Raw genomic sequence first — 25,527 nt, 5'->3', positions numbered from 1 at the left:
AGCCATCCTCTCCACTGGAAAATAAAAGATCCTGCCACTTTTCTGCTGTCTTAGAAACCCTGACGAGGACTTAAAAAGTGAACACGTGTTCCTACCCTGAAGTCAGACACAGTTTGTCCTGGTGGCAATGTTAATATGAGCCTCAAAGAAACTTTCCCCAAACTAAAATGAGAGCTGTGCTCAGAGGTCTCCCCAGAGGTCAAGCCAGTCACCTCCTAACACAAAGCAGGGCCAATCGCATGGGGTTGTTACTGGAGAAACCGCTTTTCGAGTGGTGCAAATTTGACAGATTTCTGCTGACTGGATTGTGCTAAGGCTGACAATTTACACCAGATGAGGGCCTGCCCTAGAGCTGCTGAAGACACGGCCCAAGAACATATCCTGAAACACCACGGCTGCTGTGAGAGCTCTCTCTTTGCTGATGGGGAGGTAACTGCCATCCTGTACTACCGACAGAAGGCAACTTAGTAAATCTGTAAGCCCAAAGGCAGAAAAGCCTCATGAGCATACAGAGAGGGCTGGAGGGGAAGAGAACTCCATGCTCAGGCATGGGTGGGAAGGATCAGAGATGCAGAGGTCCCTCTTGCTGCTGCCCATGAGTTTGGCCCACAATGGGCACATGCTGCCTTGCAGGATGCGGTACAAGGCACAATGCCATCACCCTGGTTTTCCATCCAGCCTGCAAGCTGGGAAGGAGCTGCTGCCTTTTTGGCTTATGTGACCAGAAACTATTCAAGCCCTTGTTGGACTATTTATCCAGAAAACAAACAGACAAGGTGAGCCAAATGTTTTCTTGGTGCCTTTCTCTTCTGCCACTGAAAATGGGCAGTGCTGTATTTCTCTGCACTCCAATGAAACTAATGGGAGCAATGAGCTTTCTGGCCCAGAAATTTATCTCTGACTTGACAACAAACACAGTGCTCAAAATGTTATTTCTCTTTATTTTGTCCCAATGAAATGCTCACTGCTGCTACCCTTGCCTGTGCCTGCCCTTCTGCACCTTGCAGACGTGAACATAACCACTTACCCACGTACAGTTTGCAGCATGTGCTTTAGCTTCTGATTTGTCTTGCCTTTGGGTTCAGTGCTTTGGGTAGCAATTTCTCGTCACTTTTAGATAAAACTGGAGTAAGCTAGAGGAGGTTGCCTTTGCTTCTTAGTCTTCATAGTAGCTTAGTGCAAATTAAACACAATCATCAAGAAAGAAAAAGAATAAGTGAGGAGAAGGAAACCTCCCAGATCGTCACTGACCACAGAGGGGAGATTAATTTGAATGTTGAAACTGATTCAACAGAATTTTCACAACAGAAATATAAGACTCGTATTTTTCCATTTTAATCAATATACTTCCTAGGTACTGAAAAATATCTATCTTAATTTTATAATCCGTCAGTCATTCTTCAATAACTTCTGTTATAAAAAAGAGGATTTATTAAGCTTTATGTTTTCAAGGTGGCACGTCTGGCTCACAGTGACAAAATGGTGTTCATTTTATTGTGAATGTGAACATCCTGAACTTTCTTCTGTTGTCACATCTTGCACTACGATTTTTTCCAGTGTAGTAAAAAAGATTGAAGTGACTTCGCAGCTGCTTCCTTCATCTTTTTTTTTTTAATTCTGTGTTTTCTTTTAAGGTTTATATTTAAGTAAGAATTAACGTAGAGCCTATGAAGACATTTAATTCAAGTTCAGCAAAATCTCTCTGGTTGGTCATTATGGGGTCAAACTGTCTTACTGTTCATACTATGAATTCTTTAACAGGACTCCATGGGCCGGTGTGGTATCAGCCCTGAGACAAACAAGACATCTGTATTGTAAAGAGTTGGTACTCCAGACAGAAAATCCCAGAGTGTGCTATGGATTAAATTATAAAATAAATAACCTATTAGAAAAAGATTGTTGATTAATTTTAAAAGTGAAGTAATTTAATTAAAAAACAGGTTCTTAAACTTATATATGCACATTGTTCTATGAAACCTGCAAATAGAAAAGCAGGCTCAGTTCTTCCATAGCTGTGGGCTAGGACATATTCAGGATATATTAATTAATGTTATACCCAGCCACCTGATAACTTTACTCTCACTTAGGCTCCTAACCACAGCAGCAGCCAGCAGGGAGTGGCAGCTCTCCAAGCACTGACTAGAGGCAGCTTAATTACCCAGCAGCAATGTCAGGTTTCTCTTGCTCAAGAACTAGAAAACTTCATAAAGGATATATTCATTCTACTAAATCACAGCTTGCAGTCATTTGCCTGTCAAAATTTGTTGCATCTTTCACTTGAATAACTAAAGAAAGAAAACATCACAAAAAATCAGAGAAAAAAATGGTGAGCAATACCTATTCTAAGAATTACTAAGGTTACTCCTTCAAAATCCAAATCTAAAAATAAGAGAGCATGGGGAGGAAAAGAAGACCTATCAACTCAGCCAATACTGGATGTTCACGGTAATAAAACAGCCTACTTGATGCTTTCCTGTATTCCTCTAGACTTAAGGCTCTTTCTGTCCCATTTAGAAGCACACCTAATGTTTCTCTCAGAAGCCACTTATGGATTTACCAGACTTCAGCCCATTAGGCTGAAATTCTCTGTGCCAGGACTCTGCCTCAGGTTGAAATTATTTTGAAAGTTTCAGTTGAAATGGGTTGGTGGTTTGTTTGAACAAGCTTATTGAATAAATATCTTAGTCAGGAGGCAGGGCAATGATCAAACTCCCTCCACTACCTGCATGCAGAGGCTGATGAATGGTAAGAGGAACCAGTGGAAGGGCTTTGACCACAGATCAGTAGTACTCCAGCTTCCCCGGGATGATGCAGTGTTCCCCTGGTCCTCCCAAGAGAAGAAAATCAAAGTTACCATCAGGTTAATACATCATAAAGTACACATCTATTCATCTGCAGATTTATTTATTTCTAACAAATACACTTGAAATCCCACCTGGAAACAAGGTCAACTCTAGCGGTCATTCTATAGCAAGGTCTGTTCATAGGTTTTATAAAAAGCAAAATATGTACAAGGTTTCTGGATTAAGAAAGCAATAGCTCATGAAAAGTATGTAGTTATAGGAGCTGTGGGGGAAGAAGCATTGGAGCAAGAGACCAGAGTTTGTTAGCTTTGAACTTGCCAGATGAAGAATTAGACAGAACCTGACAAGATAATTAAAATTGTGCAGATATTAACATAGATTTCCAACACTTTTTGTATTATCTTGTTCACATTCAAGTTTTATACCTTTACTGTATTGATCTATGTAAGCACATTTTACAGGCTCAAGTATTTTTAATTTGGCATTTAAAAGATGTAAAATCTAAACTTTACAGAATGTAAAAGATTCTAAAAGATTACATTAAACTGATCCAAGGTGTAGTTGTTTGATCATTCAGTTTAGTAAAATAGTAAAAGGTCTGTTTGTTCAATGTAAGAGTAGGAAACGGATCATGCAGCCAATCCCAGTCCATGCTATAGAATGTCAAATGAAAACATAAAGTGAAAGAAATCTGCAAAGTCCTTGGTGGACATATACACCAAAAAAACTTTTCTATGGTAGATAAGCTATAAGAGAAAACTGTATCTTATTATTAAATTGTTATAATGCAATTACAGATTAATATTAGGTGTGTTAAGTAAAACCGTTATTTTCTTATTGCAAGTCATAGTAACGTTCTTAATGAATTTGCTCTATGTCTAGCTATACTAGTCAAATGTGACAACTAACATAAACAATGAGTGGAAAGAAATGGTCACCATTTATAAAACTATAACTATTGTAGTACAGCAATTTTTGTTCGTTACTCAGAAGCGTCTAACATTTAACATAAGAAGTATTAACTAGAAGACTTTTGTTTTGACAGTTCCAAATACATAAGAAGTATCACTCTAGTCATGGTCTATTTAAAGGAAAGTAACAATGTGATTATTGTGGTATGGCCAAAATTTACAAAGTGAAATCATGACATTTCTCCAGACTTCTTCTCTACGAAAAAATCTGGGATCTTGTATTTACCCAGTATAACCTTTCAGCCCATTAGTTCAGCTGCAAAAGTCACATGAGAGCTAACTGAATTCCAGCACAGTCTCTAACAGGTGCATTCTATAACATGTCAGATCCCACAGTTACATGATGAAAGGACAGCTCTCTACTGGGTTTCCAAGTAATAAACACCTATTTTTGATACAGAAAGCATAGAGGGGCTATACCAGCTGAAATAACCTACAAACCAGCTCTGCTTGTGCTTGTGTATCTCAGTGGAAAGCACACAAACCAACCCATTCATCTCTCCCTACTGGTAGAAATTCAGTGAAAAGAAGACCAAAACTCTCATTTCTAAGATGTTACACCTGAAACATGAAATAACAGTCTGCTATTCAGATTGGTCTATTAGCAAGACAAAAGCAGTTTGCACACAGTCTTACTTTTGAAACATTATCTCTCACCACCTTATGGCTAAACTGCTGTGATCTGTTGTGGGCAAAGCTATGATCGAAATATATTTGACCCTCTTATTTCTATGTCTGATGAGTGCACTTAAAGTAGAACAGGTATAAGTACAAGCTCTTTCACAATTATCTCATCAGGTCTCACAATCACAGAAGGCTTGTTCAATGCTAGATAAAAAAATATTAAACGATCAAAACCCATTAATACACTCAGTGTGAAGTTACAATGATTCCTCATGGATTAAGAAAACGTTGGAAGAAAAATTCAAAAAGTAAACAACCATTTTTTTACATGTTTTCTTGTTTGCCTGAAATCTTGCTCATTTTATGACCATCTCCAACCTGGCCTTCCTTTACTAGAAATGCTGACTCAGCATGCTCAGATCAGGAAGATAACTCTAATTTTCCCCATAAACACATTTTGCTTGCCTGAATTTTTCATTATTGCTTTCACTATCCCATTTTGTTGCTACCCTGAGGATGAATAGTATATTGATATCCTTATTTGCTCCAGTTTTTTCTAATGATGTCCATAAACACATTCATGCTTACGTGAACTCTTTCTCTTATGTGAAGTAACTGTATGTTTATATTGCCTTAGTGGAAAAAATAATTCTAGTAAAAGGAGAATTACATTAGAGCTTTTTCTGATTTGGGGCTCTAGTTAATTATGACAGTTTAAACAAATTCTAGTTTAATTATGCCAGTTTACAGTACCACTTTTTCCCACTGCGCAACCCATTAACAATGAACATATCTAAAAGCACACACATACAACTGTGCCTCAGCTGCTCCTAGCTCCTTAATCTTAACTGTCAGTGAAGGTGGAGTTATTCTGACACTAGACTGAACTGGAGCAACAGAGATGCATCTGTGTTCACCCAGGAGCTGCCCTGTGCCACCACAGTGGTGAGACCTCTGGTAGAAAGGCAAGGTAGGTAGATGGATGGGAGAGGTAAGTCCTTGAAAGGAAGGGTACCATTCACCAGATGGGGCTGGTAAATTTTGTGAACCTGGGAGAAGTGATGGTTCTGTCTTGGGTTCAGTATCACCTGGAAAAAAATTCTACACGATAATAGTAAAGAAGTACTGAAAGAGAAGGTCTCTTAAAGGAAAGCACATCTGCAAAGTATACAGAGGTGAAACAAAGTTAATAAACAGATCATTACTAAGTACTCAGGGATAATCTGACTGTTTGCAGGGTAGACAGGGCACCCAGATTTAACTGAGATCTCATGGTGTTGCTGAAAATCCCAGGTAGTTTCTTCTAATGCACCTGCTGATCACATTCTGGCCATCTTCAGATCTGTAACATGGCCAGCACAGCCACAGTCAGTTCACAGTTGCATTTTCACTTTCACTTTTCTAACTAGATACGTGCCTTTATGTCCAGGTTTTACTGAAGTTTCCTCACTGAATTTAGGAAGTGCTGCCTGTAGAGTTTCTAAAAGCACCTATAGCTTGAGAGGAATGAATAGCTTGAGCAGTTGACCCAGACTCTGCTATATAAATGCCATGGAGAGATGACATATTGTCTCCGAATATCCAACAGGTTATGTGGCTGTACATACCCACAACCGGAACTCACTAGCTGTGCTAAGGGGATCCTGGCAGGAGGATTCTCCTGAGTCCCTCGCAGAACAGTGAACCGAGGTTCAAATTCACCTCCTACAACATTTAAGACAGCCACTTGGACTGGGGAAATGAAAGTAGGATCTAATTACACTTCACAGTCCAATTGATTTCTACTAAGATGAGGTGTTCTATAAAGCTATTTCAAAGTCCTGATTGTCCTTCAGTGAGAACAATATTTCTTCACTCTTCACCCACTCTGATGGTTCCTATCCATATTTCTCTCATGCGCCTACCTTTTCTCTTCATCTCGTGTCTAAATAAAGAATATGTACCTAACCTAGCCAGTATGTACAAGGAGTTATAAACCATTAATAATAGTATACTAAGAAAAAAGTATATTCAACTCATTCCTGGGCTGATAAGATGCTGCAAAACTGTTTATTAACAAGGGTGAACTCTCTGCATTTATTTTTATAGCCTCTGATCTTGCAGCGTGTCATGAAGACTCCTGGTGTGCCAGGCTTTTGGTGTGAATCATAGCCTCAGTCTCCACAGTCTTTCTGACTTGCAATAAAAATCACATTTTAGCAAAAAAAAAAAAACCCTCCCCTCCGCATTGACAGTGGCATACACAATGAGTTCCTCTGAAGAAAAAAAAAATTCCTCATTCGATTTTTGGGGTTTTGATATTGTGGTTAGGATATCAAATAAAGGTTATGTTAGGTGCTGCCAGAAATTTAAGAACCCTCTTTTTTTTTTTTTTCTTTTTTCTTTTTTCTTTTTTAATACTGGAAAAATCAGCTTTTGCATGAAAGAATGAGAAAGCCTATTTTTCTTTTCAAGCAGGGCAGCCTTTTTCATTTTTCCCTCTCCCCCCATCCCCTTTGAGGTTCTTCCAGCCAGTTTACTGTTATCCTTCACACAAAACAGCATCAAAAGTAGCATTCAAAGAAAGGAAGCAGCAAAAGATAAATTGCTGAAAATACAGCCTGCTACTGGAAAATGTGCTTTCAAAGTCTCTGCAAGACTGTAAAGTCTGTTTTTCCCCAGTGATGTTAGATTGTGAGAAAAACGGTATGGACAAACCTGGCTAGAGATTAACTTTTTTCAAAGCTATTGCATACAAAGGTATTATTACATAAATGTCATTCATGCTTAAAAAGGTAATCCTTTTAGAATTGCTATGTAGCTGAGAGTGGTATTTAGTTAATTAAGATTTAATTGCAATTTATGTTTATACATGTAAAGACAAAAATATTACTTCAAATAATCTTCTCTTTAACAAATAATCCTAATTTGATTTATTTCACTAAAAAAAAAGAAAAAATAATATTTGTTTCACAGCAATACCAATAACACATGTACTTCTTTCTTTTTTTGTCTTTTGTATGGTACAGTATCCTTGAATTTCATTCTGATGTTAATTTATTTCTTTATGAATACTGAAATATGCACTGCCACCCTAGCACTCTTTGTATACACCCTGTCACTGCTAATAAGGTACATCTGGGAGTACTGTTGTATTCTAGCAGAATTACACTGTCATTTAAGACGGATGGTAACACAATTTGTGTCACAAACACAGTCTGTGGATATGAAGGAGCACTAATCTCAGCCTGGTATTTTCAGCAGAGGAAACTGAATTAATAAAAGATTTTCAAACCGCCACAGTTCATACTTTTTCTTTGAGTGAGAATGTGCTATTTTTAATTTTTAGAAAGGACAAAAAGACTGAAAAGAAATTTCCTTCTCATGTCAGTTAACATGTCTGTATTTTTTGCTTTATGTTAGATGGCTGAATTGAAGAAAACACAATTGCTTCTTTCAGAAGTTTTGTCCCAGTGCTTCGTCTTGCATGATGCTAACTGTGCTATATCTGGGGTGCTGCATTTGCAGGGCTGGGCTCTCCCTGGCCTTGCTGCTTCTGTGTTTACAACTCTCCTGTGACCTGTCAGAGACCTGAGCCGGAGCATTTCAGCCCCTTTCAAAACCAGTACTGGCGGAATTTAACCAAATTCTGCGTCACCGAGATCAGTTACTCCCAGGAGTCGATCCTGCTCAATTTCTACCTTCCACTGACATTTTTGACATAAATAAGCAGGCGGCCCTTCACTATTCTGGAGATATGAGGGCTGACAAAAGTGTGAATTCAAACGGCTGTTGATAAATTGCTCTATGAGGCCTTCACTATTAATTTCTGTCAGTAGACAGTAAAATGGCAATGGCTGCTCAACATTTTTCCAAAAACAACACTTCCTGCGACAGGGCAGACCACGCTATGCTGACAGATCGGAATCAGTCTTGCTCAATTGGCTATTGAGTGCTATCTAAAATCATACGGCTGGTGTTGAACGGGGCTATTGTTCTCACTCCACATTAAAAAGCTAAGCCCCGCACAAATAACAAAGAGGGGATCATGCCCACGTATCTGCTTAACAGAGCAGATGGGCTTTTGTAGCCTGCCTCTGGCAGGACTTTTCTTTTATGAAAGAATTTCCATACATTTCCTTCTCCAAGCCCCTCCTATTGGTTTCAGTTCTTGGAGTGGGTGACTCAACCTATAGATCTGATTCTGTACGTGAGATCGACTTGGAAGCTGATAAATGGAGATAGCTGGAAGTGCTGTGAGGTCAAAAGTACCGAATTCTCTTTATTATTTTCTGCGGCCTTTGGATTCCCAAAAAGAAGATGTATGAGGTAAGCCTGACGACAGAAAATAGCTTGGTTTGGAAAGCAATCAACAAACAAGAGCCATTTGCGTAGCTGGTGGATGCAGGCATAACGGACGTAGTTCCCACCACAAACTTTAAACAGAAAACAACTGAATGTTGATAGGATTGTAGTGTCTTGCTGGCCAGGTTTTATGTAAGGGAGAAGACCCACCTCACAAGCTGACAAGCGGACCTGACTGGCAGTGGTTTTAGGATGTACATTGAAATGTGCAAGATTAATGCTGCATCACCACAAAAAGAACTGATTTGCATAACTATTAAAGCAGTGCTCATCATCAAACTGCTAATTAAATAGACAGGATTACAGAAGTTAAGGATCAAAATACATGTGATCCAAAGCTCACTTGGTAAGTCCAAGGAAGAGCATTAGGTAAAATGGCTACATTTATGTGCAGCATGGCACTTCAGCTTGGGATCATGAAGACATCTACCAAATTCCCCAATTAACCTAGCTGTATATTAATTATAGTAAAATACTGTAAACCATCATTAGTGTTTGCAAAACGAGCCTTCAGATTGAATGTGTTAGATACTAGTAACTAGTAACTGTCAATGCAACCCTCATTCAGTGTGGTTGCTTAAAGTCTACTAATGAGGGCCAGGAAGCCTCTGAAGCCCTTGGAGCCAGAAACAGCCCCAAAACACAACTGCTGTACTCTGGCTTGGGAAATCCACCATACTGAGGAGCCGTGTGTTAGAACAACATCTCAGAAGGATTAATCCCTTGATTAACCTGGGACCAGTAGTGCTGTGTTACTTCTGTGGGTCTATAGGTTTACCCACTTGTGTGGCACTGCCTTGGGAAGCTCTCTCTCATGGTGCACTTGATGGTGTAGACGTGCTCTTAATAAGCTTCTTCTAAGGCTAGGTTAGCATCATATATAATTTTCAAGCAATAGGCTGTGAATTAGATCATTGTTTTGGACATGTGCCCATCCAGACTATGAAACTGGGTGTTTTATGGAGGATTTGTTCTCTCTAAAATTCCTGCAGTCAGTAGTAGGTTGCTGATTATAAAGGAAGCAAGTGACCTTCTCTCTTAGTGTAAGAATTTAAGATTGCTTTGTGGGAGAGTAAGAAGGAAAAAAGAACTTGTGCCACAGATGGTGAAAGTACAGTGTCAGTCAACTAAATAGGCTCATTCTCAACTCTTTCTGTGGGGCTGTTGACTTACCCTTGGAGAAGGCCAAAGCAGGTGACGCAAGTGAAGAAATACAATGGCTGGAAATGTTTGTCAGATTGAAGCATTAGATTAATAGCTGCAAAATGGAGCTGACATTCACATGACTTCTCTTTAATATCCATGGTTTTTTTAACTTTCCCGCAAGGGCTCTTCAATACTGATTCCTGTAGCACCGCCATTTGGCAGTTGCTGTTTAAAAATGTTGTGACACCGTGTGAAAACCTTCCAATAACATTTTTCGGAGACGTATATTTGTCTCTTTTCCACATACCTCTCCCAATTGGTTTCAGAGTTAGAGGCTTTGTATGGAAATGGGACTTACTCTTTAGGGCTCTGTTTTCTTAAACATTTTGTCCCAGAATGAATTCCCTAATTTGAAAATGCAGAGGCCACTGTCACACATGCGAACTAGGTGACTTCACAGGCAAATGGCTATGACAATTACCAGCATGCACAATTACATAATTTGCACCTACAATCGCAGTGATTATACAGCTCAGCTGGGAATGTAATTGTTCCCATATAGTGAATATGCAATTATGTACTTGAGCGATACAGGATTCTCCCTTTGGAGTTAATCTTTTCCTGCTGCTTATTGTGCATATAAATTAATATAGGTATATTCCTGGTGAGAAAAGAATGTGGTGACTGCTTATATCCTCACAGTTATTTCCTATAAAAATTATGAAGTGGTTGAAAATCACATAATATGGGCCAAACTTATCATATCCTGCATCAATTAAGTTCTGTGATTTCAGGTGAAAACCAATTAGTGGTAACTTAGAAACTCAAACAATAATTGCCTGAACTTCATATATGCACTTCTAAAATAAGTTTTAAAAAAAAAAATTAAAAAAAAGAAGAAAAGTACAGAAAATACACAAATGGGTTTCTTGTGTTTTAAATCACACAGTACAGTCAACTAAAACCTTGGGAACCTTAGAAAATGTTGTTTATATGGAATAGAAATGTCTGTCATACCAGCAGTTATTTAAAAAATAAGGTAACAACAAAGAATTGTGCCTTCTTAAAAGACACAAGAGAGTTCCCTAGAAGTTTTCAGTGCCCAAAATATCAGCCCTGCCTTTTACAAACTTACAAAGGTTTTGCTGGGATGAAGGAGAAAGAATCCTATGTCCAGAAAGCATAGCAAAGATATAATGTTTGATTATATGTCAAATCTCCCATTTGATCCTGGAAAAAAGGAAACATTGAGTAGGCTCTCACTTATAAGCTACTATTTGCTGTTCCATTACTTAGATGTACTAACAAGTGAGGACAATAAAGACACTTTTGTTACAAATTGACTAGGCATAATAGAATATGAATTAGATACAAGAAAATGAAAGGAGCTCAGTTTGAAACCATAAAGAGATTCAGTCTTGCTGTTTATTCCTGCTTCTGAAAGACAAAGGAGTCACATAGCATTGCATTTTTCATGCTGTCTGTAGATAAAAGTATTCTTTTACTTTTGGATCTAAAAAATAGAGAGTGGACAAGCTTACAGATCTGTAAATATCCAGTCTGAATTTGTACCTCTGTGGCACATAAATACATTCAGGTGAACAGCTGAAATTTGCTACAAACTTCTGTAAAAAACAAAATTTAAAATGTTCATTCTGACCCTAATCATTGCAAGCTTATTTACTTAGTATGAAAATGTCAAAAGAAGAAACTACAGCTAAGACCACTACATCACTAATTTAAAGGTGTTGCCTGGTGTTGATTGATAGGCATTCACATCGTCTGTCCAGATGCTTGGTCTCAACTTTGAGCTTCTACTTTAAAAATTCTTGGCCTTAATTAACTTTCAGGAAGACAGCTATCTTGCTGGACCTGGAGAATGACATCATATTCTGCTTATCACGCAAGCTTTCTCATCACACTGGGCCTCTCGGCCCCCTTGGAGAATGCAAGATGATTCCTCACTTTCAGTGAGCCCTGCTCTTTCTTCTGCAGTAGTTGGCATGAAATACAATGAGATAAGCAGAGTTACTACCTTAAAAAAGCAGTCTTGTAGTAGAAAGGAAGAATCTTCATGTGGAGAGACAACAAGACCACGAGTTCTCAGTTTGAGTTTTTAATTGCTGTGCTCCTCCTAATTCCTTATGGTAAGCAAAGCTACATCACTTTTCCCCTCCATTGCACCTTTACTCATTGTGAAATTTGCCTGAGAATGTACTGGGTCAGCTCTTACTTTTGACACAACTGAGACCAAAGCAAATTTTCACAATACCTGAACAGCTGGTTTTGAACAACTATTTCAGGATTCAATCTCTCCATATAACAAAAAGAGACACAGAAATCATCAGTTGTGACATCCTGTTCCTTGAGTCCCAAGCAAAATATCTGATGCTTTTTGGTGTGAATTGTAATAGCAGAGTCTGATGGGAAGAGGTTCATTGCATCATATCGTTCATGTTTAAGCTCTTCCCCACTCCCAAAATAAAAACCAGCCAAGCAGTCATTTCAGTTCTTAGAACCACCCTGGGCTAGACCCAAATGAGAAAACAGGGGCCCTAGATCTATTATATGTTGTAAAAAAGCCATCAGTTTTGCCACCATTATTAGAGCTGAAAGTTTAGTTTCTTCAATGAGATGTTGCAGTAAGAAAACCATAATGGGCATACTGGCATGTCTCCGCTACTGCTGTAATTAGGCCAATCACAATAAATACTTGTCGAGTGTTTCTCTGTTTAAAAAATATCATTACATTGGACCTTCTACTGGATTTTAGACTTTTCATCATGATTAAAGAAGGCGAGACTGGAAACAGACTACTTAAACTAACAGTGGTTCTGCTTTCAAGGATGAGGAGGATGAGGAGGAAGGGAGCCAACTGTGCACCTACAAAAACAGCTGAATGACAAAATCTCCTTGAACCATTTAATATATTGCAATCCTGAAGTAAACGAAAAGAAAGCTAACTCATGCTGCTTTTTAAGTAAATTTGAATGTGTTATTCTACATTACCTTATATAAATACATATACATATATACACATTCCTTAAATATCAATATATATACAATAGCAACTGTTCAACTATAATTTAGTGTCTTGTATTGTTTCATGTTCACAAGTGAAAATAGCTTAGATAAGCTGTCATAGGAAATAGCTATACCTTAACCAGTTCAATTCTAGAGAACTTTCTCATTGGTTTATGTCATTGTTTATTATATACTTACAAATTCTAACTTTGCAGTTTCTAAAACAAAAGCTGATGATGAAACACAAACCTGACTGAAATTTACAGGAGTCTGGCAGGGACAAAAATTGCCTCTTATGACTAATTCTTCAGCAGTAGAATTGAAAGTTACTGCACAAGATTGCCCAGTGTGAGATGCAACAGAAAATGGTCAAAAACCCCAGAAACCAATCTTGCATCAAGGGATTTTGAACATTGCATTGTTGTGCAGAAGCATCTATGCCTTATTTTCAACTTAATTTTGTTATTGTACCCAGACTTTTGTTATTTTGCTATTTTTAAGTTTGTAGGGTTTTATAAGCATATTCATAGGCACAGAGCAGAGATGAGAGACTGTCATTCACAAGGCCCACGCATGGGGAATGACATCCAGTTTATCTCCCACATGCAGTAGACAAGCTTCCTCCTCAACAGACCTTCTTGCTGGGTGCTATGGAGTCACCCACTACAGCAGTGGTCGCTGTGCAGAGAAAAGCAATATTCGGTGAGCCCTTGAGCCATTAAAATCATGAGAACTATTAGTGGTGCATTTAATTTCTTTCCTGCCCTTTTCCTCTCTTCAGTTTTCTACTGAATTTTTCTCCTCCTTCCCTCTTTCCTTCTGTCATCTGTTCCTCTGAACATCAATAGCCGTTTCTGGAAAATGTGTTTTCAATACCTATAGGGAGAGACCTCTGTATCCCAGAAGGAATCCCTATTACATTGCACAGTCTCCTCTAAGAATTTGCCTCTGTGTTTTTCAATACTGGCTTCTTCTTTCTGTGCTTCTCTTGCTTCATCTTGATTAGCTTTTCCAATATTCCTAAATCCTTCCTGCCAATCACCTACTCATTCTTCCTAGTATGCTATATTTTCTGCAGCATTTCCAGGTCAAGGTTTAAATGGCAATGGATTAGCAGGTTTAAATTTTACAATGTCAGCGAGAACCACAGAACACAGGGTGAACGAGCCCTATGTGAAGCACTAACCTTCTTGAAAAGAGAAAAGAAAGATTAAACACAATTTTTATCTAAATGTTGCCAGCATGAGAATGGGTTCACTTACTAATTATAGAATTCCTCCAGAGTGCTCTACAAATCTCCAGACCTCACAATGCCAGGTATAGGCCTTAAAGATTGTTGGTCCTTGATTTCTCTGCTAGGTTTGATGACAACCACATTGTGTTCTTTGCAATGTGCCCTCTACCTAAAAAAGTGGTCTGATGCAATCCAGTTGCACTGTTTAGATCTACTAAATGATAAATTCCTGTACTTTGATCACCTAAAGGCAAGAGTTACCTTAATGTATTATCCACTGTTCAGAAATTTTATCCCCAAGATAGCAGCATGACAAAAGGAGTATCATTCAGTCACATCAGATTTTCTCTTTGGAAGTTGTATATATCTAATCATACTGCAAACCTATAATTAGATTGTATTTATAGAACCTTAGAAGTGTGAGGGAAAGACGCAGATTGTAATTAAGACTTTTCCTTGTACTATGAAAGCTATTAACATATTGCGCATAGGTGTATTTATTATGTGTTGCAAGCAGACTGAAGAGTCCTGACAAGATGAGATCTCTATCATAATCAGTATAAACATGCATTTGGCATACCAAGTGGTGACAAAAATATTGCATACTTGGATCTTCCTGTAATTTTAGGCTCAGTGAGAACAAAGGAGGTAAGGAAGTGACAGGCAGCTTATTTAGTTTGTTCTAATTCCTTCGTTTATAACAGTTTTATTTCTGAGGCAGATCTAAAAATAATTGGTACATGGAAAATGAATAAAAAGCAAAATAAAGTCCTCTACCCTGAGTAAATTACAGACTAAGCTCCTAAAGTTCTTCATAAATACATGTAGCTTTTAGGTTAGTGGTCTTGGGGATACTTTTTCTTACCTGGATGCACAACACATCATGAATTTTGTGTGCCTTGCAAGAAGAGGCTTCAAATGTGTTCATCTACTTCCAGATATGTTTGTGTTTTATTCTAGTTCACTGACTAGCTCCATTCCAGATTTTTGCAGTAATCTCTCCTTCTTGCCATACTGTACAAATTCTTGCAGTTAAATGCCTATCTTCACATATTTTGATTAATATGGGAGGTGGATCTTCTCTAACACTGGGGTGATTTGTATTATACCCACGTCTTTTTTCTGGTTTGCAGTATAGCAAACCAAACAAATGGAAAGTCAAACAAAAACTCCTTCAGTTCTCCCACAGACCTTTTCCAAATGTATCTCAGGGGAAGGGCTTGACTTTTCCAGTCCCTCACCCGCTTCCTGTACTGTCTGCTCATAATCTAACTTTCTTCATTAACTTGAAAATAAGATTAGCTTCTTCTTCAGCTCTTCATCCTTTCAGCAGTGAATACAGGTTATCTTACTTCCTTAGTGAAAATGTACAGAATTTTACAATCTGTACTGTTATTTGAATATTATCCCCCCCTCACTTTATCCTAAGCTTGGACAATGGAAGTCCTATTGTCTTATCTCTGCAATGTCTCTGCAGTTATTTCCAGGACACAGAGGTAGTCTCTACTGAGTCATGAGACAGGACTGTGACAAACGGTATCTCTTGAAGGTCTCCTGTGCATACATCAGTGGAAAGAAACAAAGTGTACATTCACCTGCTAAGCAGGAGGTATGATTGAGCTTTTCCTTCCAGTTCCCCCATGATCTAAAGCAAGAACGCTGTGTGATAATACAATCGTTTCAGCTCTTAATTAAAAAAAAAAAAGTTTCAACCATCAAAAAAAACCACCAAAAGACAGAAATCACCAAAATATGAACCTGAATAGGTGTCAAAAGCCAGAAGGCAAATTTTCTCCTTCCCCCAAAATCAATATTCAATGTGCTTTTTCTAACTTCAGCCTTTAAGTCGACAAAAAGATTTTTGAAAGCCTTGGTATAGCAGTAGTATGGGTAATTGTCTGGAAGAATACTGTATTTGGAGATTTCTTGCCCTTAATTACATTTCCTAGTGCAGTGTTTCTTCATAATACTTCCCTGGGGCATCTCATTGAGATTGGCCATGCAAAGCTTTAAAATGATCTTTTTTAAGTGACTGTTATTTGCATATCCATATGCTTCCTCTTTCTCATTTTACTTCATTTCAACTGGTGAGCATCTTACCTGATGTATAAAGCTTTGGTTAATCTGAGAAAAACAAACTAAAATAGGAGTTTATAGCACACCAGAAAAGATACAGCAACTGGCATCTTTTATTTCACATTTTCAAATGTGCCAGATTTCCCCATACAATTCTGAGTGCTGCAGAACAACCTGTAGCCTGACATTATTTTTCTCATAGTCAGAAACTTCAATGTGATTTTTCCAACAGGGATACAATCTTTAATGCTCAGTGACCGAATCCTCTTTAATCTGACCAGTGAACTCACTTTTGTAGATAGGTGTCGATGGAGACAACACCTGAGGTTCTCCATTTTTCCTTTTTATGTCTATGTAATTGTAAAAAAAAGGAGTGGGGGTCAGAACACTAAAGAACTTAAATGTCACTGCCCCTGCAAGCTGTCTGTGCTGGAGCCTCTTCACCTACTCCCCCAGCTACCTCTGTTTGAATTTCTGCCCTCAGAGTCAGTCTGGATGTGGACGTGAGTCTTCACTTAGCTCATTGCAGAACGGAGGCCCAAATACCTGAGAGAGAAAAAGAAAAATCTTGGCAGATTGCTAACATATCAAGTGTTAATGAATACAGTTCTCTAATTAGAAATGTCTGCAAGAACTGAGTAATAGGATCCTTCAAAAATGTGACAGTTTTTAATTTCTTTTGTTAGTAGAGTTTATACTTTTCTGAATTAGAGCTTTTATCAAACTGGCATCAGACTTTAGGAATGACAATAATACTTGAAATACAAATAGAGTTTCTTTTGAAATCACTAGCTAAGCTAATATTTTATTGAAATTCTGAGTTTCTGGACTTCATTAGGTTAATAGATATAATTTAAGAAGCTTTTCTTCCCCACCTTGTTTTCTTTTGCTCTTTAAAAAAAATCCTAATGAATGTAAGATTGGCTGGAATTTGCTAGCTAATTTTTAGAACCATCTTGACTTTTTTTTTATTTAATTTCAAATGTAATACCTCCCCAGATGGCAGACTTTGTAATTCATGGCACCAGTTCAAAAAGGTATATTAACTGCCTCTAAACTGCTCAGCATCAAGCATTTATTGGACCTATTCGTGAATTGGCTTAATTAAAATAAGTCCCTTCCTCTGCATGAAGTTTCAGGCGATGCAGATGGTTTCAGTTCTCTGTGCCCACCTCCATTTTATACCAAGCCCCCACAAAATCAGAAGAAAACGCTCAAGACCCAGATCAGTACGTAAACACTGTATGTCCCTTGAAGTCCTCTAAAGGAGCCTGAAAGGGATGGTTCCTTTCATTCTTGGCCAAACAGTGATAGACAAACAGGTAAAAAGGCAAAGAGAAAAATACCATTTACTCACTGTAGCAGCAGGAAATCAAGCAAAGAAAATAAACAGGGTTTGAATCCTGGGCCTTTAACCTGCTAGTCAGACAGTTTTCTACAGTTTCATTCTGTGCACATTTGTGTGCTGGTAGATGATGAAGGGGATGTAGAGGAACTGAAGGCTTGTGGGATCCCTGGGACTCCCACAGCTACGAGCACAGCTGTACAAACATACGCAAGCTTTGTTAAGGTAGGGTGGGCAATAGGCTGAAACTGCTGAGCCAATCTGACCTATAAATCCCTTGCAAAAGCTCTGCCTGAGAGAAAGCCAGAAGTTATGTGTAAATGTTTTACCCAGCCAATTGTTTTTGGTCCTCTTCCTTATATACATAAAACCTCTAACATCCTCCTGACTAGATAATTTTGTAAATAGGTGCTTTGAGTGTCCTGCTGAATTGCTGATTACCTGGGGTGGGGGGGAGGGAAGGGGAGGGGAGGGCTCAGTGGGTGGATGGAGGAACTAATAACTCAGGAACTCATTCAAATGAATGCAGAGTTTTACAGGGTACATGATATATCACATAAGCTGGCGTAGAGCTAATGTCTCCAGGAAGTCTATAAAAAAGAGAATATGACATCCAGCAGCTTGTTTTGAGGGGAAGGATGATATGAATTAGTCAGATTAGTAACAAGGAGATTAGATTAATTATTTTGAATTGGACCGATACAGCCTGTGTCTTCCCTTCCTCCCCTCAGCCCCCTTCAGTAGATCTCCCGCTTCTCATTTGCAGATGTGATCTCATGCAAGGACACAGCATTGCAACCCTGCACTGCTCTGAGTGCACGTGGGCAAGCCATACCAGAGCTAGTCCCCAGTAACACCTACTATGCAAATCACAAAACCATCAGCACCCTTCATGAAGAAAAGAAAAATAGAGGATCTTTCCCAGACTTTTTTTTTCCCTTTCCAAACATTTCTGAACTCTGTGTGACCTCCTTTACGACTGAATCTAAGCACCTCTAAAGACATGGCAAATTTAGACTGTAGAAAGCAGGGTAAACACATTGCAAACTGAAGGAAGCTAAAGGAAGTAATGAGAAGTGAAACAAACAAAACTGAAGATGAAAATTAGGCAGCCTAAACCAGAGAAAGTTGAAATAAATCATATGAAGTATTAAATGTAGTATGAACTGTGCAACCTGCCCCTCATTTTCTTCCCCTTTGCCATCCTTCCCACCACCTAAAAAGCAGTTAAACTACTGGGGGATAATATCACATTTGGGATTTATGTAACAAAATCAATGAGAGCAATGGGAGTAATGTCACTCCTGTAAATGATCAAAATCCACCAATTACAGGAAGGTGTTAATCCTCATCAGACTCGTTTGCTGCTGTGGCAGCATTTGAAGTAAAGCTGCTCTGGAAGTGTTTGGGGATCAGCTATTCTCACAGTGTTTGGAGGAGTGAAGGTATTTCCACCCAGCCTCCTCCAAAAGGAGTTTGAAGGGGAGGAAAGAAAGAAAAAGCTGCAAGTTGGGAGGGGTTCGAGCATCATATATTGGTTTGTTGGTTGGGTCACAATAAAAAAATCTAGCAAATGTTGAGTGATGGGCCTAAAATTGCCTGCATGAGCTCTGCTGCTAGAGCTTTCCTCCCATGATTTTCAACATCTCTAGACCTCCTCAGTGATCTGATAACTCAGTAATTGTTATTGTCTGACTTTTATGCTGTATATTTTTATGCTTTTTGTCAGAGGAAATCAGAGTTAAAATATTGTTGAATCTGTACTTGCTTTAGCTTCTAACTGAAGTGCATTGCTAGATAAATAGAGGTCCATGTCTTCTAAGCTGATGTTGCCAGGAAGCATCACATGTGCAGAAAGCTTGCAGGATCAAGTCCTAGAAGACAAAAAATTAGTAGCAAGTCAACAACGCAAGTGTTTGAGGGTTGTTTTCCTTTGCCCTTTCTCTTTTCTATCTCTAGAGATATAAACTGTGCTGTTGAATATAGGTAAGATGACTGGGCTTAAAGTGATATTTCTCCTTGGGGTGAACCTAGTTAAGCTAATTATGCAGTGATTCATATATACATTGAATGGGCACTTTGGTCATTCAGAGATTGTTTTTCTCTCTCTGGGTTTTCAAGCAACAGACCAAAAGCATAAAGGTTCTCAAAAACCAGTTTGATTCCCTTGAAGCAGACCATTTTCTGCTATGGCTCTGAGAACAGACAAAGGCAAGAAGGAACATAGGAGAAAAGGAGACCTGACCATGCCAGGGCTGCCAGCTGCCTGAGCTCTTGATTAAGCAAATTAGGCAGTGAGGCTGTGGTTGTTTTTTTACCACATCCTATTTCTGACTAAAGGCTAGGGGCTGTGCCTTGGGTTAGTCCTGCAGAGACTCATGTCCCCTAGAATCACCTGCAGTTACACATGAGGTGAAAGGCAGCATTGTCTCAGCAGGAGCTACTGAAAGTGCCTTTTTGAGTTTCTGCAAAGAAAAGGGACTCTTGGGTTTTGCAGGTACAATGTACAAATTAACAACAGGCTGCTCGGAGAGGCTGGAGAGTTCCATGCTTGGAAATATTCAAAACATACCTGGACGCAGCCCCGAGCAAGCTGCTGTAGCTGACCTCGCTCTGTGCAGGGGCTTGGATGAGGCCATCTCCAGAGGTGCCAGACAGCCTCAGCCCCGCTGTGCGCCTGTCACTCTGTGAAGAGGAAAATATGTTTGCTTGGGCTTGACGTGCTGCAGCATGAGTACCAAGCGTCAAAAGGAAAAAAAGAGTACAAAAATAGGGCCCCTCTTTCTCATTAAATGGCAAGGTTTCTTTACCACACCACCAGTCAGCCGTCTGTCATGCAGATGGCCCTGCCCAGCGCTGCTGTTTGCCTGGGGCCAGCAGGAGCTCCCCATGTGGTGGCCATGAGCTGTGGGGTCATGCCAGACAGGTAGAACTGAGGAAGCCTGAGACACCACCAGCTATGGCACAGCCTTTTCTTTGCTTCTTTGTTTGCTTTCCTGTAGAATGGTCATTATACGGTCAGAACAGGCAGCAAAATGTAATGACAGCAATACTTAAATATTTCTAGTTTTTTTCGCTGATTTTTTATTTCATTACTACAGAAAGTGTCCTTTCCAAGAGAACAAACAATGGAAATTTCTGTAGCATGGAGACCAAATCATGAGGTGCCAACTACCCCAGACCTTGATCATATAAGGAATTTTTTTTAATTGAAACACCTTCCTGACTCGGGGCTCTGACCTGTGAGCACTTCAGCAGATGGCATCTGGGCAATTACAGCTGAAATTCTCCAAAAGAACCAGTAAATATTGTACTGCTAATTCCTTTCAAAATGTGCCAGGGCACAGGAGGCAAAAAAAAATAATGACACATTGAAAATTTACAGCATAATCTTTTTTATGCTATGTGTGATGTTTCACTTTCTGCTGTATTAAAAAATGAAAACACATGAGGTGGTGTAATCTCATGATAACATAAGAATATAGGGCTGGTAGAAAATTGTCAGCTGAAATTTCAGTTTCAGGCCTATAATGATGCTTATACTACCATGACTTCCCTTCATCTCTGAAAACTGTTACCAAATGGTGCCTGACAAAGACATGTTACTTACTGATTGAAATCAGTACTTATTCCTAATCTGAAAAAACAAAGGACAAATGAAAGTGGATTATATTCATTCCCCATTTACCTTCCTCTGTTTCACTAGAGGTTCAAAATTCAGTTTGTAAAACAAAATAATTTACAGCTGGTAGATCTGAACTTGCACTTCCTAATCGGGCCAATGAACTTCCAGAATGTAATTTTTTTTGTCAGAGAAAACGACGAGTGAAATTTTGGTCCATCAAAAGCTAATGCAAAATCATATTGACTTCTCTGTAGCTAGGACTTCAACCAATATATAGCTGTAGCTCTGTTTTAAAATACGATCAACAGAGGTGCAATGGTCTTACTTGTAGCCACTGAATATGCTCACAATATGGGAAATACATTAGTTACATATTTCAAAGTCTTGGTATAGAATACATAGCTTGCAATTTTCAGTGCATAGTTCATGCTTAGTGGAAACTGTTCTAGGTTGAGGAATCAAAGCCTTTCTCCAGAAAAAATACATTTGTTCATTCCCAACATGGAGTCTGAGAGCTTACATGAAAATTCTTTGTTGTGTAGCCATTGTACATTGTATCTTGTACATTGATCAGTTCTTGTAATTTTGGAGCTTCCTTGTGGAGGAAGAAGTACCCATATGAATATTCATAGCAAACCAAACTGAAATAGTTTGTAGATGCTATCAAAGGAAACGTTTGCTGTTTTATCTCAAACGAAAACATGGAAATATGGGATTTTGGCAGTATTAATCCAGCTTTTTTTTTTTTTCAGCCTGAAGCAATCTATGGCACAACAAATCCTACTGATAAGGAGTTTAAAATAGAAAATTTTCTTTCTAAATCCTGAATATATTTCTTAGAAATGAATGACCAAAAAAATCACTGCTTTGTAGCATGTCCCTGAGTGAGGATTTTCTCCTGTTTCTTGATGCTCTTCCTTTGCTACTCTGCTACAATCAGATCTATCAGCTGGTATGCTTAATTCTTCTTAAGCAATTGAGTGAAGACAGGAAGTTGCTTTGTTTATAGAAATGATGTTAGACCTCTAGAAGCGCTATAAAACAACAGATAGTGAGGTGATCATATTTAAAATATTTTAACATTTTTCAAGGGTCAAGTTTCATATAAGAAGTTGTGTTTTCCTTGGAGAACTTTAGCTGGACCTAATCACCCAAATTGTTTGAAGTTCTCCCTGAAATCCATGTGCTTGTCTACACTGTTAATCTCCTGTCTGCTTTGATGTTTCACCATGACTAAGCTAGATGAGATCCCCAAGCATTTTTTAGATGAGTCTGAATGCTAATAAAAGATGAGAATATAAAATGATGCTTTCAACTGGTAACTCGCTCAGAAAATGTGCTGACAGTATAAGTGAACACAATATACAGTATTATTGTACTTACACAAGTCTTACCTCAAATTGCCTTTTTCTGAGTCAGAGGCATGAGTAGCCTGTGTAACTCTCCTGTATGTCCTTATGTTTTTTGTCCATAGTATTTTATAAACATTTTTCCAAGACATTAAATAATAAAATAGAATATTTCGGTTTAAATATTCAAGCTTATAGACTGAGTAATGCATGTCATGATGCCCGTCAAATTCTGCCTCTGAGAAATGGAAGAGATCTTAATACGCTCATTTAGGCCTTCTGCTGAGATTAACCAGGACCCATTTTGGGAATACAGTGCTGTCTACTGAGGTAAAAGACGGAGAAAACTCTATTGCAGATATCTCTTTTCCAATTTATCACACCCATACCTCTATGAGAAAAAAGCAGAGAAAAACAGCAGGTGAAATGTTAGAGGCTTCATGCCCCCTCAGTGGGGCATGTGAAGGCAGATTACAAAGAAGTCAGAGAAGATCCATTGATTTAATAATGTGAACAGATGAGAGAGAGGTGAGATCTCCCAGATTTATAGAAAGGACCTGTGACACACTGTCTTTTCATAGATCTGACTGGTCAGAAAGATGGTATTTGTGCATGCTTAGCATGAAACCCTATTAGCAATTCTGCTACTTGCTTGATACTTACTCATTTTGCCACCTGCAGCTCTGAAGAAAGCCCCTTCAACAAAGCTGGTTTTCTGGGCTGTCACAAATGATGACAGAGAATATGGAGTCCTTCCTAAAGGTTTGACTTACAATTAAAATGTGTTAAAAGATGGTGTATTGACTTAGCAGAACACAAAAATGGCAGTGAAAATTACCTTTCATCCACCAACAGCACAAGACAGCCAAAATATCTTGCTTGAGAACACTAAATATGCTAAGTTTATATTTTGGAATATAACAAATACTTTCTGAAGAACAACACAGATGTTATCAATTATAACATATCATTTTAGCATTGAATAATTCCAGTCATCAATTGGGATCTCACTGCTCCACATGCGTGCACTGACAAGGGAGAGCCCCTGTCCCAGGCTCCAGCTAGCTCTTAGCCATATTTTTAAAGAAATGTTAGGAATAAAAAGAATAGAAATACATTTATGAAAACATTTCATTATTAACTCCCACTTTGTCTCCGATGACAGAAGTTCTGGGCTGATATTTATATCAAAGGGGTGACATTAGTTTGAGTATCCTTGGTTATGACACCATTGTTAGTCCAAAGTAAAATAAAGATACTCCAATTGGTTACTGTGTTTCTAATTGACTGTTAGCAGTAAAATTAGTAAGCACAGAATTATTTCTGAAAGCTCACAGTATTTCCAATTGCTGCTCCAAGATATTTCTAATTGGCTTTTCCACTGTGTTTCGGAGTGTTAAGCTATCTGATACAATTTACTGGCAGCTTTTAAAAGTACTCCACGTACATAGGCAAAGTTACAACATAAGATAATATTTCTTATGCATTTAATATACCATTTAAATAGTACAATCTTTGTCAGCCAGACTATTTATGAAGTACTTTCCTCAAAATCATTGAGAGATAATAGCTCATATTCTTACGTCATGAGTTAAGGACATAAAAACTGACTGAAACAGCAACTAGACCCTTCAGTTCTTTAGACTGCAGACATGGTGATCTCATGATCTTCTTCATGAAGTAGAAGGTTTTGAATACCTGGATAAAAGATAAAATATTTGAAAAATTGAACTAAGCATAGGGGAAGAAATCAGGAACATAATGTATAAATTTAACATCTGGACTCCTCATTTGGAATAATGCTTTCTGATGCAGCAGTGGATAGAGTAATCTTTCCTGGAACTGCTGATATCATGAGTGCCGAGAGGCAATTCTTCCATGTTTAAGTTTTTAGTACAGTCATTCATTTTTGAAAAAACACACACTGATCAATTGCCTAAAATTAAGTGTGAAGACCCAAATCTAGAGCATCTAAGTGGGAGGACTCATTTCACATCAAACAGGAGACTTGCAAAACAGCTGCTATGGCAGTGGGGTCCTCCTGGAGCTCAGCATCAGTGCAGTTATGCAGCAGAGACTGGGCCAGTCCTAGTCTTGCTCTGGGATACTCTGGCTGGAGTGGCTTGCTTTCTCCACTACAGTCCACCTGAGAGTAAGGATGGCTGCTGCTGCAGGTGTTTGCCTGAGTTCCTAGATTTAACATTTCTTTGCCCAAATTCTCATCTGGTTTTGGGGTGGAAATATGGAGTTTTTTTGAGTGTTGAGGCGGGGAGGGTCCCTCTTCATGGAACAAGATGGATTTTAGGGTGTTTAGGCAAAGCTGTTTGAGCACAGCCAAAAATCTGGCCAATCTTGCCCAAGTAAGTGTAGGTATCTCTGAGCCAAACCACCACAGAGCAGACACAAGGAGCAGTGCAAGTCTTTGTTTCCAACACTCATTCCAGAAAAGACGGGATAATTGTGCATTCTTTGTAAATTGCAGCAAGACTTTTTTCAAATGGAATGTTTTGATTTATTCAGCAATATTCAGAATGGTTGTGGCACTCCTGCTGCAGTGTCCAGCTACCTCTGTCACTTGAGGCTCACTCACTTTGCACATGCTCCCTCTCACATGTTTGTTTAAATACCTCCCAAATCCTCTCTGGTAAGATATAAGATGCACTGCAAGTTTTTAAAGAGTCAGGACTGTATCTATGGCCCAAGGAACATAGGAAACAAATGTTATGGGAAATTCCATTCCCTGACATTTATTTACATGTAGCCCCAAGATTTTACAAGTGAAAGCACAAGGTTTCATGGGTTTTGCTCCTGCAAAGTGCAAGTTCTTGAATAAGAGAAGAATTGCATGTTCTTGCATTTTCAGTAAAACATGTAGGACACATTTAGTCCAGGACAAACTTCGATTTTACTTTTGTGTATTTCTTCACCTCTGTCTGCGTAATATCCCCCTTGCATCCCCAGAACTCTAAGAAATATAAGAAATTT

Source organism: Caloenas nicobarica, chromosome 2 (assembly GCF_036013445.1).
Source record: "Caloenas nicobarica isolate bCalNic1 chromosome 2, bCalNic1.hap1, whole genome shotgun sequence".
In the NCBI taxonomy this organism is placed as follows: domain Eukaryota; kingdom Metazoa; phylum Chordata; class Aves; order Columbiformes; family Columbidae; genus Caloenas; species Caloenas nicobarica.
The sequence above is the reverse complement of the archived record's forward strand: the minus strand, read 5'-3'. Positions refer to the sequence as shown.